This window comes from Passer domesticus, chromosome 2, assembly GCF_036417665.1.
Source record: "Passer domesticus isolate bPasDom1 chromosome 2, bPasDom1.hap1, whole genome shotgun sequence".
Taxonomy (NCBI): domain Eukaryota; kingdom Metazoa; phylum Chordata; class Aves; order Passeriformes; family Passeridae; genus Passer; species Passer domesticus.
The window spans coordinates 59718845-59737561 of NC_087475.1; the positions used below are offsets into that span (position 1 = coordinate 59718845).

An 18717-nucleotide genomic window follows, 5' to 3' on the forward strand; every position below is an offset into this window, starting at 1 on the left:
ATTAACAAAGTTCACAAATTTTGATTTTTTCCTGTCTTTCTAGTTGCAAAAGACTTTGCATAAAATCACTGAAAATAGTGTATGTTGTGAACATTTTTTAATTTTCAATAAAGAAATTTATTGCTTCATTTTAACACGATTTTTGTGAGATAATATCTGTGGAGACTGTGGAATATCCATCCTGAGGGCCTTTCAAGATTTGGCAGAACAAAACCACAGCTTATGTATTCTATTGCTAGTAATATTCCCTCTTAAAAGGTAGTAGGACTGCATGACTTCCAGAGATCCTCATGTTCTTAGTCATTAATTATTCAACAGAAGTTAGAAAAAATATTTGGGAAATATGTGAAACCTTTGCCAAACGGAAAAGTGAACATGAACAGTACCTAATTTACTATGAGGAACATTAGAAACTCATTTATATATTGAACTGATATGTTTAAATGATTGTACTACTTGAGGGTTACAGGCCAGAAGACTCTTTTGGGAAAAAAAAAAAAAAAAAAAAAAAAAGAAGAAGAAACTTCACATTTAAGTGTCAATAAAGTTAATAGAAATATCTCCAGATTTCCATCAAATTGACATATCAGGATTGTAAAATACTCTGGTGGTTGCCAGGTAACAATCAGGGTTAGGTTCTGGGATTTTTTTCATTTTTTTATTTTACATGCTGAATTTTATTATTTTATTTTATTTTATTTTATTTTATTTTATTTTATTTTATTTTATTTTATTTTATTTTATTATTTTATTTTATTTATTCCATTTATATTGTCTCTACCACTTTAGGAAACCATCAAATATCTACACATACCAGCTTCACATTTTCAAAAACAGTACATTAATATTTTTTTTCACTTGAGCTGTTGTCAGGATTAATTAGTGTAGCTACCAAGAATAAAAAGAATTTGTTATTTTAAGACAGCATTGAGTAAAATACCACAGCTGTCCCATTAACTTCAGCTGGATTTTTGCCTGAATACATAATACAATATTAGTTTATTATCAGCAAACAAGATGTTCTGTGATATTTTGATTCTCTTCTTAATGGGAGTCTGGATTTTCTTTTTTTTTATTTGATTTGATGCTTTTGTTCAGCTTTTAAAAGCCAAAAGAATGAATAAATGGAAATTAAGAAACTGTCAATTTCTCCTTACAATGTGATGGCATTGAGAGCTTGTACTGGAATAATCAGAAGTATGGTAAATATGACATTCCTTATGCATATGCTGCAGAAAATACAATTTTTCAAGACCTTGTTCCAGGTAAAGTGGAATAGAATACTTTTTGCTTGATATCAGCTAAACTCCACGTTAATCACACTTTTTGCTATCAGAGAGTGATGGCATGCAGAAGCTGAAGTGAGACTTTGCATTTAATGGATGAAATTCTATTTGCAACAAACTGATAGCGGGTTTGGCAGCTGAATGATGTATTTCCGGAAATGGGAAGATGTCCTAGAAGTAACTCATGGCTGTTTCCAAAGATTTATTAAAACTAAGTTGACACTTGCATCACTGATAGAGGTAATTTCGGAGCTCTTGAAATTCTAGTGACCCTAAGATAATGAAACTACCACCTCGTGCACATTTGTATTCTGTGGCAGGTAGCACGGGCTCATGGCTCGGAATGTGAAGCACTATCATTATGTGCTGAAGGAATTCACACCAGTAACTGAGGGCAAATGCATAGACTCAAAGATATTTCAAGAAAGGTAGATACAATACTAGGAACCAAATGAGAGCTCTGTGCAAAAACAGTAACAAGTTATTTGGATTGTTAATAAAACTTAGGGTTCTGTAAGATGAGTGCAGCCTTGTAACTAAGCCATTTTTAAGGGATTTTTTTTATCCTGTATCACAGCAAGAATTTATATTATGCCCTAAAACAAATCAAATCCAGTGCATATGAAAAGTGCCATGAAATGTGCTTAAAAGTGTTGCTGAGGAAGAGATGTGCATATTTATGAAATAGACAGCCATGGGCTGTACCAATTAAAGCTTTGCTTATAATCCCAATAATGTTTTTAACAGTATTTTCAGATAAGAAGGATATGTGTTAAAGTCTGATCAAAAGTATCAAATATTTAGGCTCATTCAAAATGTGGATTGGCCATGTGAAATGGGATGATTGCTTTATACTACAATGCAGCAGAAATATTAGTGAAAATCAAGAGAAATCACTGGAACATTTCACTACTTTCATCAACTTTGTCAAAAAAACCCAAAGCCCCTTTGTCCTCCTCACAATTTAATGATCACATGCACTTTTAAACTGTTTGAAAATTCAGAGAGATTAGAGCAACAAAGGTAATCCTGTAAACAGTCCTGAGGAGACTGATAACCACTGGATAAACAGGAAACTGGTAATCAGAAAAAAAAAAAAAAATAAACTCCTTGCTGTGAATCTGGAGTTAGCATAGATGACTGAAGTTTTTCATTTACAAGTTGTGCCTTTGATTCAGCTGTGGACCATGTCAGAAAGCAAAAAAACAATTTTGTCTTCATCAAAGACATTGAGTAGTAAGGGGGGAGAGTAACATTTTGAGGAAACTAAAATTGAGGCTATATATATACAAAATTGTTTATCTGGAATGTTAAGGTTTTTCTGGGACACTGTTCCATCTGATTATTCTTTATGCAATTAATCATCTTATTAGATGACTTTGGTGCTGAATACTTTTGTGGAAACAAAATTATTTGCAGTAAAGCTTGCTATTAATGTTGGTCCTAATGTGTTGTTTGGATGGAAAGATCATCTTAAGTTCATTAAGGACTAAAATAAGACCCCTCATGTTTAAAATATCCTCAGAGTCTGTATTAGGGTCTGTGCTACACCTGCAAGCTGTATTTAGCTTTCAGTTCTTGCATAGGATGGACATTTGATCTCGGGTTTGGATTCCTCAACCCACAGAGTGTCACAGCATTTCCCATTCTTCGGAACCATATTTGATTTATTAAACAAATGAAGAGAAGTATGGGAACATGCTTTTTTAGAACTCTGCAATCATTACTTTTCTTTTTGAAGCTGTGCCTTGAATCTTCACTAGGTTCTCTGAATCTTCATTGGGTTTGTGTGGCCAGGTTTTGGTAGTGAGGGGGCTACAGAGGTAGGTTCTCTGAGAAGCTGCCAGAAGGTTCCCCAGTGTCCAATAGAGCCCATAGCAGCTGACTCCAAGATAGACTCACCACTGGCCAAGGCAAAGACAATCTGTGATGGTAGTGATGCCTCAGAAATAACATATTTAAAGAAGTAAAAGAAGCCCACATTAAAGCAGCCTGCTCCTGAAGGACTGCACTCCACAAAAAAGAACCCATGCTGGAGCAGATTGCGGCAAACTGTAACCCAAGGGAAGGACTCATGCTGGAGAAGTTCAAGGAGGATGCTCTCCCATAGGAGGGAACTCATGCTGGAGTACGGAAGGACACTTCTCCCTGTGGAAGAAACAGTGGCAGAAACAGCACGTGATAAACAGGCTGTTATCTCTGTTTCCTGTTTCCCTGAGCAGCTGGGAGGGAGGAGGTAGAGAACTGACAATAAAGTTAAACTCGGGAAGGAGGAAGGGGTAGAGGAAAGGTGGTTTATAAGATTGTTCTACTTCTTATTATCCTACTCTTGATTTTGATTGGTAATAAATTCAATTAATTTTCCTAAGCCAAATCTGGCTTGCCCATGATGGCAATTGCAGAGTGATCTCTCCCTGCCCTTCTTTCAAATTGTAAGCCTTTTGCAATATTTTCTCTTCCCTGTCCAGTTGTGAATGGGAGTGATAAAGCAGCTTTAGTGGACACCTGGCATCCTGCCAGGGTCAAACCACCACAGAATCTAATAATTCAATTATAAAGTACAAAAGCCTATGTGTGTGTAGTGTTCACTTACAGTGAACACATAGTGTTCTTATTTGATTGTGGAGTCCTAAGATTATTTCCTTAATTCCTATTTGCTATTACTATTATAGTTTATGAAGGCTGAAAAAATTATAGCTGTCTTTTTTATATCATATTTTAGCATAGGTTTTGCATAGACCATCTCTATTAGAGGAATTTGCCAGGAAATGTTTAGTTACATTTCTAGTTTTTTATTATCTATGAAGCATACAACACTTCCCCACTTTTTCCTCATTATTTATTTATTTTATGAATTTCAGGAAGTGAGCAATTTTCACTGAAATCAGGGTTTTTTTCAGTGTAGCCTAAGCTGATTACATATCAGTTTAATATATTCACAAAATGTCTTTGAGAATGTCTATAATGGGACATATACCATAGTTTAATTTTAATAATTCATGCCAGTTAAATCCCACAGCTTGAAGTAGTTTGGAAACAGATTCAGCTAAATAGATGTAACTCCTTTTGGGGCACTTTTATGTCAGCCCTATCAGTTAATTCACTCCAATTAGAAAATATGTTAATCTTCCACATTTTGCAAGAGATCTGCCTGCAAATACCAGGCTGGAACCCGTATAACTTACCTCAGTAAAATAATCCTAGATGTTGAGGAAAAGCTACAACAACAATTATTATATCAAACTTGCAAAATATATTAAGTATTAATTTTTACAGGATTTCACACGTGCAGCAGTAGTGGCAGCTAGTCATGTTAAAAACACACCTGTCACTAGTGAAAACAGAAGACAGATTAAGGTAGACCTATTTTCTTAAATGGATATAGACCCGAAAAAAGTATTGTGGTTGTTGCTTCTGTTAAAGGAACAATTGTCTTACCACTTGTCAAGCCTCATTTAGGTTCCATAGTTAAAAAACTATTAGTTAGTTGCACACTAGGAAAAAAAAAAAGGCAAAAACAAAAAATCAATCTTTTCAAGATGCTTTATTTTAGGTCTTTTTTTTATTTTCAATAGATTAATTCAAGTTAAAAGGGGACTCTGGTAGTCAAATTGTCCAAATCCCAGCTCAATATGTTTTGATGCTAATGCATTATTACATTACCAAATAATTTAGAGCAGCCTAACTTTATTTGGACATTTAATGAGCATTGATTTATGCTGATTTTCACAGATTATTACTTTGGGAAAATTATAGATTTGCCAATAGCTAAATTTCAAAATAAGAATTAGTGAGATGCTTGGAAGTATTTTCTCCAGCTTTCTTTTATGTTTTCCTCCATATGAGTGAGGAAGTATCTGGTCTAGTCACAACATCTCACCATGGGTTTTCATGATACATTGTTATTATTTGTTAGAATATATGGTACTTGAGAAAAACAAGGAGAAAAGTGCAATACCAATTTCTTCTTTACTTCTCAACAAATGATAATTATTCAGGAAAGCAGAATTATCTTCTAAAAATGCATTAATTTTCACATAACCTCAATATGTTTACCAAAATTCATTTTCAATTTATATTAAAGCTATGAATGCCTTGAAATTGCTGCCTAACAAATTATCCATGGGTATATTCCAAATAATTTACTTCTGCACTTACTCTCAGGAAAGCTCAGCTAGATCAAAAAGCTTATGACAAATGGTTTTCACCTTATTTGCAACATCCTTTAGAAAAAAATTCAGGTCATCAGTGACAGGTGATTTGTGATTGTGAACCTACACAATGCACAACTGCATTATGGCAAACATCAATCAATAATGTGTCAGTCACATATTCTCATAGGCACAAAAACAGTCATAGAACCAAAATAATGTGTATATTTAAATGCGATTGCAATAATAAAAATATTAACCTAAGACAGGAAAATTTAGCTTTGAGCCTCCTGGAAAGCTGCAAGTGCTTCAAATCCTCACACTAAAATGCCTTATTTAAATTCAGTTAGTTAGGTTGGAATTGTTTTTTTCCAGGCATGGGGTTTCTCCTTAGAAAATAATTTAAAAAACAAAGGTTATATTTACAGAAAAATACCAATAATAAGTTATTTTATGAAGAGATGAGTGTTCAGCTATTTCTTTACTGGGAAAATATTTGTTTCTTCTGATATAGAACTTAGGTTAGTTTCTATTGGCAAAAAATAGTGGGCAAAGTTTTTTACTGGAATGGAATTGAGGGCTATCCACCAATTTCATCAGTTAAACATCAATTCATATCACCTCTGTAAAAATATAAAGATAAAATTCAAAAGTTTAAAAAGTATATTTTTGATAGGCTTGGACCTGAATTTCTGATTCCTTACCACATTTATGAAAGCAAACAAGAAAGAGTTTTTATTAACATTCACTTTAACCTTGTTTACCTGGCTACAAAAGGAGCAATGCTCCTCCTGAAAATTAATCATGACCTGTTATTCTCAATACAAATGGTTTGAGACAGGCACAAACAAATGCACTTATTTCTCAAAGTTCAAATCAATATGGAAATGTTGCTAAGTTCATCTACATAAAACCCAGTGTTTCATATGTGACTATACATCCTGAAAAGTGTGAAATACACATACAAAGACCTAATATTGTCATCTTTTGAAAGAGAAGAAAAATATTGCCAGGAATGAAAACAGCATAACCTATGCATGAGGAATTAAGGGAGAAAAAACATTGGTCACACACTTGTTAAAAAATTGGTCCTTTCTGTCATAAAATAACTTTTTTCCTACCAATATATTTCATTGTTACAAAGGTCATAGTTTGTTTGAATAAGGGGAAATAAGCTGTGAGAAACAGTTTATATAATGCAAATGAGAGATGTTTGGAAGAGGCATGCATGTTAATAAGCAAAATACAATTCTGACCACAGAGTTGCTTGTCGAAAAGATTTCATGATCTATGAGCATCACGTGGCTAAGGGCAAGGGAGATTGGGTAATTGATACTGCCTACATTTTATATAATTTTTCTTCTTTTGTCTGAAAAGTGCTTTGCAGAGCAACTGAGGAAATATTCCCTCTGTTTTGCAGATGGGAAAACTGATCAAGGGCAGTCAAAAGGATAGAACCAAGGTCCGGGGCTTCACTGACTCTACAGCATTGCAGTTTATAAATCTATTGATTATCACTTCTTCTTTGAGCAGCTTTTCCCCCACCTTAAAGCCCAAAAAGTACCTACAGAACCCTACCTTAACCAATAAGATGCTCAGCTTCACAGTGACATGAAGTATACAGATAATGTTTACGGGGATCAAGATCAGAGTCCTTTCCTTATTTTCAATGAGCTCTATTATCACAAAAATGAAGGAATTCTGTAGTGAATCATCCTTTCATGTTTCAAACTAAGCATTCAATGAGAAATAGTGGTATAAAAAAAAAGCTATAAAAATTTTTTTAAAATCCAGATTCTGAATGACATTTTCATTCCATCTGCTATTCTTCCCCTGAAAATCAATGGTATAAAAGTACTGTATTATGGTTCTACATACCTCATACCTTGATTTCATTATATTTCTGCTGTTCTGGACAGTCTAAACATAAACTGGAGGTAAGACACTATCTTTGGATCCAACACATTTAAAGTCGTTTTACATTAGCATTAAAGTTTACATTTATATTAGCACTCAAATACACATCTTTTTTAAGACTTTTATACCCTCAGCTATGATGTGATCTATGAATAACCCATTTTAATATAGTTGTCCTCACAGTGCTGCTTTAGGGTTGGAAATTATTATCGCTCACAATTTTTGAGTGGAAGCACAAAGTCTGTGATGTGACACTTGGCTGCATTTCTAAAATCATCATTCCTGATGAGGACTTAGCCATAAGTCAGCTGCATTTCTGAGTAAGATGTAGGCATTAGCATTATGAGTCTGACTTTTCCTGCACAGGTTTGAGAATCCCACACTTTTCAATAATCTTGTAATGAAAATGCTGTCCTGGGAGATGTAAAGTAGGAAAAATTCAAGCCAAAGAGAGCCTGCCACCTAGGTGCCCACCTACCACCACAAGTAATTTTGTACTAAAGATTAATGGAGGGAAAAAAATAAAAGAGAACACTACCACATTGTTTTGAGCAGTATTGACGCAGCTTCTGTTTCTTAAAGTGAAAAAGTTCTGTGAAGGCATTGAAATATTCATATTTGCTTTACACGCAGTTTCAGCAACACATATGTTCAGCCTGTTGCATCAAGAGTCCAGACCAATACCCATTTCTCTTATTATGCAGTAGTCTTAGTAAAGTCAATACACTTGATTTTATGCTACACACTTACTATGAATAATTATTTTGCTGAATCAGGAACTAAATGCCTGAAGACACAGTGAGTCTATGAAGTGCAAAAACACTCAGGTAGCATTAAAAAAAGATGTGTATCTCACAAGAACTAGCATATGTTTGGCTTTTAATTGCTATGACAGTTCTCAGCAAGGCTATCAGCACACTGTTCCTTGAAAAATAGGAAGCTTACAGAAAAGAAAAGCTACAATATGAAAACTTTTGCTTTTCTCTAGTAGTAGATTCCCACTGTTTAGTTTTTCAAGATAAATAAAGATACTGGTAGGAAGTAGCAGCAACAGAAATTATCTCCAAAAAAGACAATGTGTGCTTTCTAAGTCAGTGAAAATTGCACTTTAAGTTTTAATCTTAGTAATGCAATCAATTTTTGCTAAGAAAATGGCAAACACGGGTCTTTGCTGAAGGTCTCTTTATGCTGAAAATTACTCTGTAGTCTTTGTTTCTGCAATAGAAATGCATGATTTAGAGAGAGATATAGGAATAACAAGCAGTAGAACGAAATACATTGTCACTTGGGTGTGTCTACCTCAACAAAATGTGATGAGCTGAAGAGAAGGAACTGATAATTAAATAATTGAAAATTGTTACGGAGGAAACAAAGGAAGGAGAGAAAAATCAAAGAGACAGGAACAGTTAATGCCTAATCCAGTTCATAAACCATTATACAGATTAGTTGTATTCAATAAATTTTTTCACAAACCTGTATGCAGAGGTACTACCATGCTCAGAGTTGTCTGACCAACATATATAGACTTAAAAAATAGTGTAAACAAGGAAGATGTCAGGGGATGGCTAAATTCTCTCACACAGAAAGAGATCTAAGTGCCACTTTGGATTTCTTACAATAAATCTTCCTCTCATAAGCCTCTAGTTGATTCTACCAAGAGGATCAGAAATACTTGATGCCACGTCCACATCCCTGGACCAATATTTCAGGCACTTTCATGGCCTCCTCTGGACCCACTCCAACAGGTTCTTGTATTTCTTGTGCTGGAGCTGCAGAGCTGGAGGCAGTACTCCAGGTGGGATCTCATAAGGGTGGAGAAGAGAGGAAGAATCATTTCCCTTGACCTGCTGGTGATGATTCTTTTGATGCAGCACAAGGTACAGTCCTAACTTATAGAGGCAAATCTGTAGAGTGAAACAGTGGGTGATGAGCACACATTTCAGAGTTCTGTAATCTGGTCTGGAGATAAAATTCACATTTGTGGCTACAAAGCTTCAAGTACATTTACTGAAGTTATATTCTGGTTAAATTTAATGCAAAAGAAAACAGGTTTTATGTAATCTAGGGCAGTTTCATAATATAAACCCAAATACAGTAGATGAAAACAACCAGGAGGCACATTTCAAAAGTGCATTACTGATCTAAGCTAAGACTTTTGAATAAGTTTACCCTAAAATGAACAGAAATGAAAAACACGGCCTATGAGAGATGCTCATAGGCCACTTTCTAAAACAGCTACTGAAGCACAGCTAGGACACACTGGAATGTCACCAAGGGTGTACCAGGATGTTGTCGGGCACTCTGCAAATTCTTCAGCAGATTTTAGATTCTCTAGGTGTTTCAATGCAGGTGTCTGACCTATCAGCCAAAGCATTTAAACTTCTACTACAGATAGTAGAGAACCAATGATTGCTGTTAACGCAGACTGCTGAGTTCCTTAGCCCACCTGAACACAGACACCCAGATTTGGTCAGGCCTTTAGCTCTCCAGATATCATTGGCTCTTCAAAGGACCCTCAGTTCATCTTTCCACATGAGGGTCCCTGGGTACTTTTAAGTGTGTAGCCTCAAACATCTACAGTTGTACAACATGGATCTCCAGTGGGTGCTGATGGTTAGGTGTGTATTTCACATGTGCTGCATCCGTCCTGTCATGGATGGAAGTGGCTGAATGATTACACATTCACAGAAGGGCAGCAATTGTTGTTACACAGATTTCTTTAAGAAATGTTTAAGTCACTTCAAAATTCCCAATATCTCCTCGAGTCTGAAAATGCAGCATTTTAAGAGCTAGTTTCTTAGAAATCATTTCATCCCCATTGCAAAGATGTATTTCATTTTGCAATGGGAAAATTCTGCAATGCTTTGTGCGAGAATGACATCACAAAAGCTCAATCTCACTTTGAAAATGATAAATCATTCTGATACTTTCATACCCTCAGTCCAGCTAATTTTGGACATCTTCCAACTCACACTATGCATAAGACCATTGTTTTTCCAGTGTTCATAGAAGATATAAATAATGTGCTCTGGCTCATATATGAAAGTAATATTAACAGAAAGATAGCTTCAGAAAGTTACCTTTGGATATAAAGAGTTACTTTCTTACATACAATAGATATTACATAAACAGAGTTAGATGAGCTCAAAAGCGTATGAGAGTGTCTTCTGGGAACCACATGACTGGAATTTTGCAATTTCTATAGTAGATTATTAAACAGATTGTTGAAAATGTATTGAATGTTTCACTGTCCTTCATATTTTTGCCTTTTTCAGCAATGAACATATCCTGAAGATTCCCTCCCTCCACTAGACAGGTATGCTTTTTTTAACCAAATTATTTAGAATTCTCTGTTGCACATCTTTAGTTTCTTTGAGTTTCTTTATATTTTTGAGACATACAACTATTTTGTTGCCTAACACCAGGTAACAAGATTCGGGGATTCTTCAACTTTCTGGGCTTTCACCTAGCTTTCATTTCTTTTTCTGATTTTCAGAAAAAGATTTTTATTTCTCTGGTTTCTCTTATCAGAGAAATTAGAGAAGTTTCCTGGCTACTTCTTACCACACTTTGTACCCTTCTCCTTAAAAAAGTTCAAATTTTTTCCTAAAGGATTATAATCTCTTTCAGCACCACCTCAAACCACTTCCTACCTAGTTACTCACAAACTTTCCTGCTGTGTACCCATTCCTTTAACCTCCACACCTTACTCTAGGCCTCATATACTCTCTTTACATCTGTCTATGTCTTTCGTCCTCTGAAATCCATATCTGTCCCTTCAGGCATCCAGCATTGCCCATGGATATAATGGATTTGTCTTTCTCTGCCAGCCTGTTCTCAGACAACAAGGGTCAATTTCCTTTTCACTTCTTTGCCAAGAGCTTATATTTTCTGCTTCCCCTTTGCCGGACTTAACTTCAGAGCTCTACTTGCTACTGTCAATACTTTTTTTCATTGCCTAATACATGAATTTCCTTAGGAACATGTCTCATTTTCCCTATTCTTTCAGTCTCTATCTCTCTTTTACTCTCTTTCTCTCTATTTGAAGGTTATCACTGTATAATCTTCCAACTCTTCTGCCAATGGCTTTTTTTTTTTTTTTATCTGTTCCTTGAGACCTTTTGGTTATCATAGTTTAAACCACTTCCAGAAGGAGTAAAGAAAATTATTTATTTGTTTCTAGTCCATTTCCTCTGGCTCTTTGCAAGGCTCTATTATGACATATTCTGTCATATGTCTCTTCCACACCAGCCACTTGCTCAGCTATTTCATTTTCTATAAGAAATACATATCTTAAGAATGAAATTATTTAAAAGCTGACAATCTCAGTCCAAGTAATTTAACAGTGATTACACCAATGAATACGATTTACTTATCTCCTTTCATATGGAGACTCAAAGTGTGTTGAAACTATGTGTGTCACATCACATCTGGCTGCACAAGAAAATTATTGTCTTTATTTCTAACAAACTGAGAATATAAGGTATCTCATTATCTTTGTGAAGTCACAAAAACATCCCAAAAACTGCAAAGTGGAATTTTGGGTCTTGTTCATAATAGAAAACACTTTTGTAGTTACTCATATGAATTGTGATATAGACTTTAATACCACACTCCCGTTTTTAACATTTTTGTTAACTACCAAACATATGTGCATTGCTTATACCCTCACCTACATTCTCATCTCTGCTCTTACTCCCTGTCTTCTTAGCCACCACTTCAAAACCTGAAAAAGATTATATCAAATGTTGGAGCAGTAGGGTATTTACAAATAAGCATTTTCAAAAGAGAGATTTGCCAGTCAAACTATAAAAGGGAAAATTCTACACTCTTTCATTAAACAAAACCACACCAAAAGTTATTACTTGATTCAGTCAGCAAGCACAAAAAGTCATGTCAATAGCTTCCAAAAATGTAATTTTGAATATTAAGGAAATAAATGGATAGAAAGATACCAAAGTAATCTGTGAACAGAGTCCAATTTTAACAGGAGAAATAAAAGGATTGGATTTGTCTAATGAAAAATAGATGTCTTCAATATTAATGTCTTCCAGTCTTTCTCCTAGACCAACATAACTCTGCTGTACTTTTTCCCTCATCTAAATTTAACTATTCTGAATAATTTGGCTATTTTCTGTTTCTTTCCTGCTTCTCTCTCTTTTCCCCTATATCTCTGTAGGGTTGTCTGGAGCACTTTTTACTATTACATTCCAATTTAATTGTAATATTCTTACTCTAGTAATACCATCTTGAGCATGTCCCTGGCATGCTCTCATTGATGCTTGCTGGGTTTGTTTTTTTTAACATGATTATGATCTGTCATTTCAAAGCTAAATGGAAATCAACAAAAGTGTTGATAAATTATCAGAATCTTCTTTCATCCTAATCCTGTTTTCAGTTCTACATCTGCTGTCAGCAGTTCTCCTGTCTTACAACTTTTGCTTGTTCTTTGTTACCTTCTTGAATAATGCTTCCAGTGGAGAATTAGAAAGCTGCTCTTTTACACCGAGGCCTGGTTAAAATATAGTGAGAGTATTTCATTACAGAAGAGTCATAATTTTTGACAAGATGTGCAAATTTTTATAATATATATAAAATTATCTGGTTGAAATATGTAAAACTCAAATAGCATTATGTAGAATTAACAACCTACGAGAAGATTAAATTGGTAGAGGGAGCTAAATATTTGTTTCACAGAAAAGGAAATAAAATATTGCGGGCATCCAACTCCTGAAGTCTTTTAGGCTTGCAAATATTTGGGAAAGAATTGCAGACATATAGCTTCTTACCTCTGACTTTTACAAAAGTGACCAAGTTTTATCTCTTATATATGAAAGAATTTCCCACTTTTGTTTATTTTTTTAACCAGTGTTTATAATTTTCAATATTTCTTCTTTTCAGAATTGTTTTTCTTACCCCTTATTTCAAGATAAAAATATATATATAAAGGACAGTAGTTTAGAAATAAATTACTTAAGAAACAGGTATTTGGGGAAACTAAGTAGCTCATGGTGATGAGCTCTTACTTTAATATGACATTTGGATAAGCAGCTGTGATCCTTGTATGCATAAATAAAGAAATATTGAGTAGAAATAGAAAGCTGATCTACAGCACTAGTAAAGTTATTACTAGAATATTATGTGTGATTCTAATGTCCAACTTGCAAAAGGAAAATAAAAAAACAAATTTAAAGTGAAAATTAGGGCTTAGACAATAAGGTATTGGGTCATCAAAACATTTTTTAATCAGTTATTAAAGGTGTTTGATATAGTTAAATTACCTAAAAAAGACAGAAAAACCAGATTTGATCACTGCCAGCAGACCTGTGACATTACTGTAGTAAGAGCAGAAAATCTATTGAGACTCAAACAGATTGTGAAAGGCATAATAGAGCAAATGTTGATGTTTTGATTCTCTCCATATTAGGGTATTTTACAGTATAATGATTTTGGATCTTCTCAAAAGAAGGAGCTTGCAGCAAACCATTTCAAGGCATTGGCAACATACCGGTTAAAATATGATGGCACAGAGACTAGTATCTGCTAGCAACCAGAGAAAAATCCTTCAGGGATCTTGTTGTTATGAGTAACATCATAGAATCATGTAGGTTGTAAAATATCCTTTAGGACCATCAAGTCCAACTGTTAACCCAGACCTGCCAAATCTTTTACTAAACCATGCCTCCAAGTGCTCCATCCAGTCTTTTAAATAGCTGCAGGGATGGTGACTCAAGCACTCCCCTGAGGAGCCTGCTCCAATTCTCCATAACCCTTTCAATGAAGAATTTTTTTCCCCTGGCACTACTTGAGGCTCCTTCCTCTTGTCCTATTGTTTGTTAGTTACATCAAAGAAGATTTCAGTCAGTAAAGGTATGATGTAGAAGTGGGACAAGATCTAGTGACTGAAAGTGGGATCTACTATGTATCCACAACAAAGGCAAATAGCCACTAAAATAATTTACCTAGGAATAATTTAGCTTGATGACTTGATGCCTTGGATTCAATGTTGTTTTAAAGAGCAACCTTTAGATCAGCCATGAAATACTGATTTATTATAACATCACTGAAGAAATTTTATGGTCGGGATGCATGTTAGTTAACCATCAATGAGCATAAAGATCTCTTGGATTATTTGAATCTATGAAAAGAGAAAATAACCTTACTGATACAGACCTGCAGAACTATGGAGAATCATTTTTCATTAAAAGAATATTATTAAAATTTCCTGAAAATTCACTGACATCGTACAAGTAGTAAGGTGGCCTCAGAAAGTGATGTGCTTTACCTTTCATCCAATTTTGAGAAGCAATGCACAGAGTAAAGGGATAACAGAAGTTTCCCCAGCCATGCTGAAGGCAATATTTACAGAGCCACTGGAAACCCTTCCATTCCTGAAGACTGCTAATATTTCTGCCAGCTTCAAGAGGCCTCTCATTGTTTGAGGTTCTACAGCTCTGAGGCATTGTTTAAATGATTTGCTCAGACTCACTTCTGGCCAGTTTTTGAGCAATAGTGATCAATCACAATTGAGTTCCTGGTACCGTGTCACAACAAACTGATTAAACTCTCCCTAAAGAAATCACAGCTGTTATTGGGCCTAACGATATCACCAGGACTCTAAATTACAAAGGAGATTATATTTGTGTCTCAGAGAAAACATTTTAATTTGAAAGCTCAGCAAAGAAAAGGATAAAAAATTTGTTCCAGCAATGCCTAGTGATCTTTGTAGGTATTTAAGAGAAGTACATCTTCTTTCAGAACTGTAGCATAAGAGAAAATTCTTCTTGTGATACTGGCTTGTAAGGTGCTCCCATACCTTTTACTGTTTAACCGCCCACTAGAAAATAATCCTTGTTTTACAGGCAGCAAGCACAAAGATAACATTGGCTGCCTTAGGGAGTCCAGAGCTGCTGCTGAGGGGCTGCAAGGACCCACTGCAGTGATGGCTCAGGTTGGTAGCAGACATCCTAGCCTGGAGGAATCCTGCTGATTGCTAAGGGAGAAACTCTTAGGAAAGTAATTACCATTGCATAACCTATGATCTAAAAGTTCTGGCTTCACCTCATCTGTAAATTCAAAATACCTTATTATGGGAAGTAATGACTAAATTTAGGCCCAGAAATGTTTTACACAGAAGTACTGAAAGTCACAGCCAACACATATGCTTAGGGATTAAGTGATATGTAACTACATCTTTTAAGTGTCTCATAAAATTAACTACATTGACTTATACTGAGTTCAGATTTCATACTACTGCTCTGTTGCTCAAAATAAAACTTGATGGATCAAGCAAGAAAAATGCCTATGATCTCCAAGCACAAAGGAAGCAAAAGACTTTATCTGTATTTATTTAAAAACAAACAAACAAACAAACCCACTAAAAAACAAAAAACCAAAAAAAACAACCCAAAACTAAAAAGAGAAACAAAATAAAAAATAAAACATACAAAATCATCCTAAAAACTCAGAAGACCATTTGGATTAACTATTTAGCTGACTCAGTACCCAGGAGATTATATTGAGATGATCTTCCTTTACAGAAACAGACTCTAGGTCTGCCTGACCTGTGCTAAGATAGTATCATGAACAAGAGACAGAATAGGCCTCCAGCAACATCTAAAAAATGTGTGTAATTTAGAGCATAATTTAACACATAATTTGAAGCAGCTTTCCCCTACACTCACAAGATGCTCTCATTTTGCTCAGGGCAAAGGAGCAATGGCAAGGAGTGTGCTGGTGCCATCTTTGCATCACTACTTGCCCATGAATAGACATCTTGATTCCCTTTTCCAGAGAGCTTGCCTTATCATTTTTATATTTTAAGCAGTCACAAGCACAAAGGAAAGGGGGACAAGAGCTTAGCAATACTCAGATGCATGATGAACAAAATCTGATTGGAATCTGCCTGCCAGCTGAGCAAAGCTGCAATTTCCCAAAACATCTGCCTATTACACCCCCAATTACATAGAACAAGGTCAGACAGAAAGATTTTATAGATCAGGCTTGCAAACATAATATTCAGACTCATCAAAACTACTAAAAAAATGAATTCAACAAGCCATGTAGCCACACACAGGAGAAGGACTTTTTCAGTTGAATTTTGCAGTGGTTTTAAAATTCAGTGTATTTTAAGCAGATGCAAAAGTGGTTCAACTTCAGCCTGATTTCTTCAGAGATGAGGATTTTGGTTTCTTGACAACTCAGATACTAAGTGTGTCTAAAGAAAAGAGAGGCTAAGAATGCTGTAAGAGGCCAAGCTCTCATGTCAGATGTCATTTCCTTTCCCCATGCCTGTCGCACTGTCCCTACCCACTGAATTCAGAGTGCAGGCCAGTGACTCCTCATTCAGGCCATAACTCTAAGCCAGGACTTTCAGATGGAAAAATAATACAAAACATAGAAACTGTGTGCTGCCTTTGGACATGATGAAGCCCAAACCAATTATGTTTCTGTAGTTTACGCTCAGAGCTGTGAACTCAAATGTTATTTCTTCCGTATTTGCCACATCTTCAGCTTTGGCTGTATTTGCTGATGCCTCCTGTGGCCCATGTCAGGTTCACTGGCCATCCAGAGCAGGCAGAGTACATGTGCAATATTAAATAAAAGCAAGCTGGGGGGTGAACCTGAGACATAAATCCTTGCTCATCCACACCACTGAATTGTTGAATTGCTCTTTTTTTTTTTCCCAAATGCCTCTCCAAGACACATCTGCTAACAAAAGGTTTCAGTAACATGAATACCAACAGTCCTGAACCATGTGATGTGGTTTCTAATCCTGTTTTAATCAGTATTGTAGACATGGCCACTGCACATCACATTTCTGTCTCATCCTTTGCGAACAATTTCTTTATGATGAAACCACAGAGGAAAGGAGGCACTCATATGCATAAGCACCATCCTACTGAACATATTCAGGACATGCCCAGCACAGGCAGAAACCTGAGAAGTGGGATGTACTCTTAGGCTCTGCTGTATAGATAATATTTTACTTAATTAAGTTCTTTTAGAGTAAAAGGTGAGTATTGACTTATTTGTACAGTATGACAAAGAGAAAAAATCTTCATCCTTTAAACATCTGTAATAAGAGGTTGATGTTTGTAAAACTTTTTCTTAAAATTAGGTCAATACAGTGTGTCCTTATAGAAAAAAAAAAAAAAGAAAAAAGAAAAAGAAAAAACCCCCACCAAACCAGAATTATCTTGTTCTTGATTTTCTTTTGAAATGTTTTTCGGTTCTTCTCTTCCCATATGGGAAAATGATTTATGTTCATGTTTTATATTCCAATAATGCATTAATATTAATATATTATAATAGCTGAAAATTATACAAAGCGTCAAGTCTATGCTTTGTCAGAAACAGATTTTCATTCTTTAGTTTAGGGACAAGGATGTAAGAAACAGACAATCCTTAAGTTCCCTTATAGCTCTGAGGATGGTTTTAAAGTGTAATATTTTGAGGTGTGTGGCAGAAAAAAACAAAAAGCCATGAAAATAATGACTGGCATTCACAGCAATCACAACATCCTATGTTTTAACTTCACCTTTTTTTAACTGGTTATTTGGGGAATGGTGTAAGGGAATGTGAGTGTATACTTTTGATTTTTGTGTCTTATAACTTCAGTTTCTGGAATCAATTTATTATAGCAGATGCTAGATTTTAATTTCTCAAATTCACAACTTTGACAGCTGAGGAAGGTCTTAAAGATACGAATTAACTGTTAGAACAAGTCAAAAAGCCACCCTAAATGTTGTGATTTTCTCAGGTTGGAGTTAAAATTTGTGAATGTTTCTACTGGAATACAATACAATACAATAAAATGACACAAACTTGGCCAAGTTATTATATGAGAGCATCATGCTGTAAAAGACTACAGATTCAAACCTAGTTCCTATATGCTATAGAAATGTTATATGCAGAGAAAGGGGCTATGCTCACTGTGGAGTGTATGCGCATATTCCCAAATCAAAAACAACATGCTGTTCACAGTGACTTAGAACTCAAAGTGAAGATTAACAATACAGGAGCAAGGTCTGTTTGCTAATGTGACTGACGTATTTATTACCTACAAAACTTTATTTCTGCAAGTTGCTCTCCTAAGGTGTATTGAAGATACACACTTTTCCCTTTTGCATGCTATTTAGAAACCTACAAGATATCTACAGTAAACATAAGCTTCTGTGTGATTAAAAAAAAAAAAAAAGCCACAGAAACAGTTTTAATTTTCAGATGAGCAGCTGGACTGGTCAGATTGTTCATCTTCACCACCAGTTGGCTACACACCAGTGTCCTTCCTAGAAAGAACGTCCCCCACCTCTGCTTTTCAGACCATTTCATATTGTGAACTTTCTTCAGTTTTCATGTAC

General features: G+C 35.2%; 1 long non-coding RNA gene across 1 annotated transcript in view; it reads left to right on the plus strand.

The window, feature by feature from the left end:
- LOC135295461 (uncharacterized) overlaps nt 1-18717 on the plus strand; it is a 131854-nt gene that overhangs the window by 95018 nt on the left and 18119 nt on the right. The window contains exon 2 of the long non-coding RNA XR_010357571.1: nt 10630-10670. This is a non-coding gene — a long non-coding RNA (uncharacterized LOC135295461). The remainder of the gene's footprint in view (nt 1-10629; nt 10671-18717) is intronic.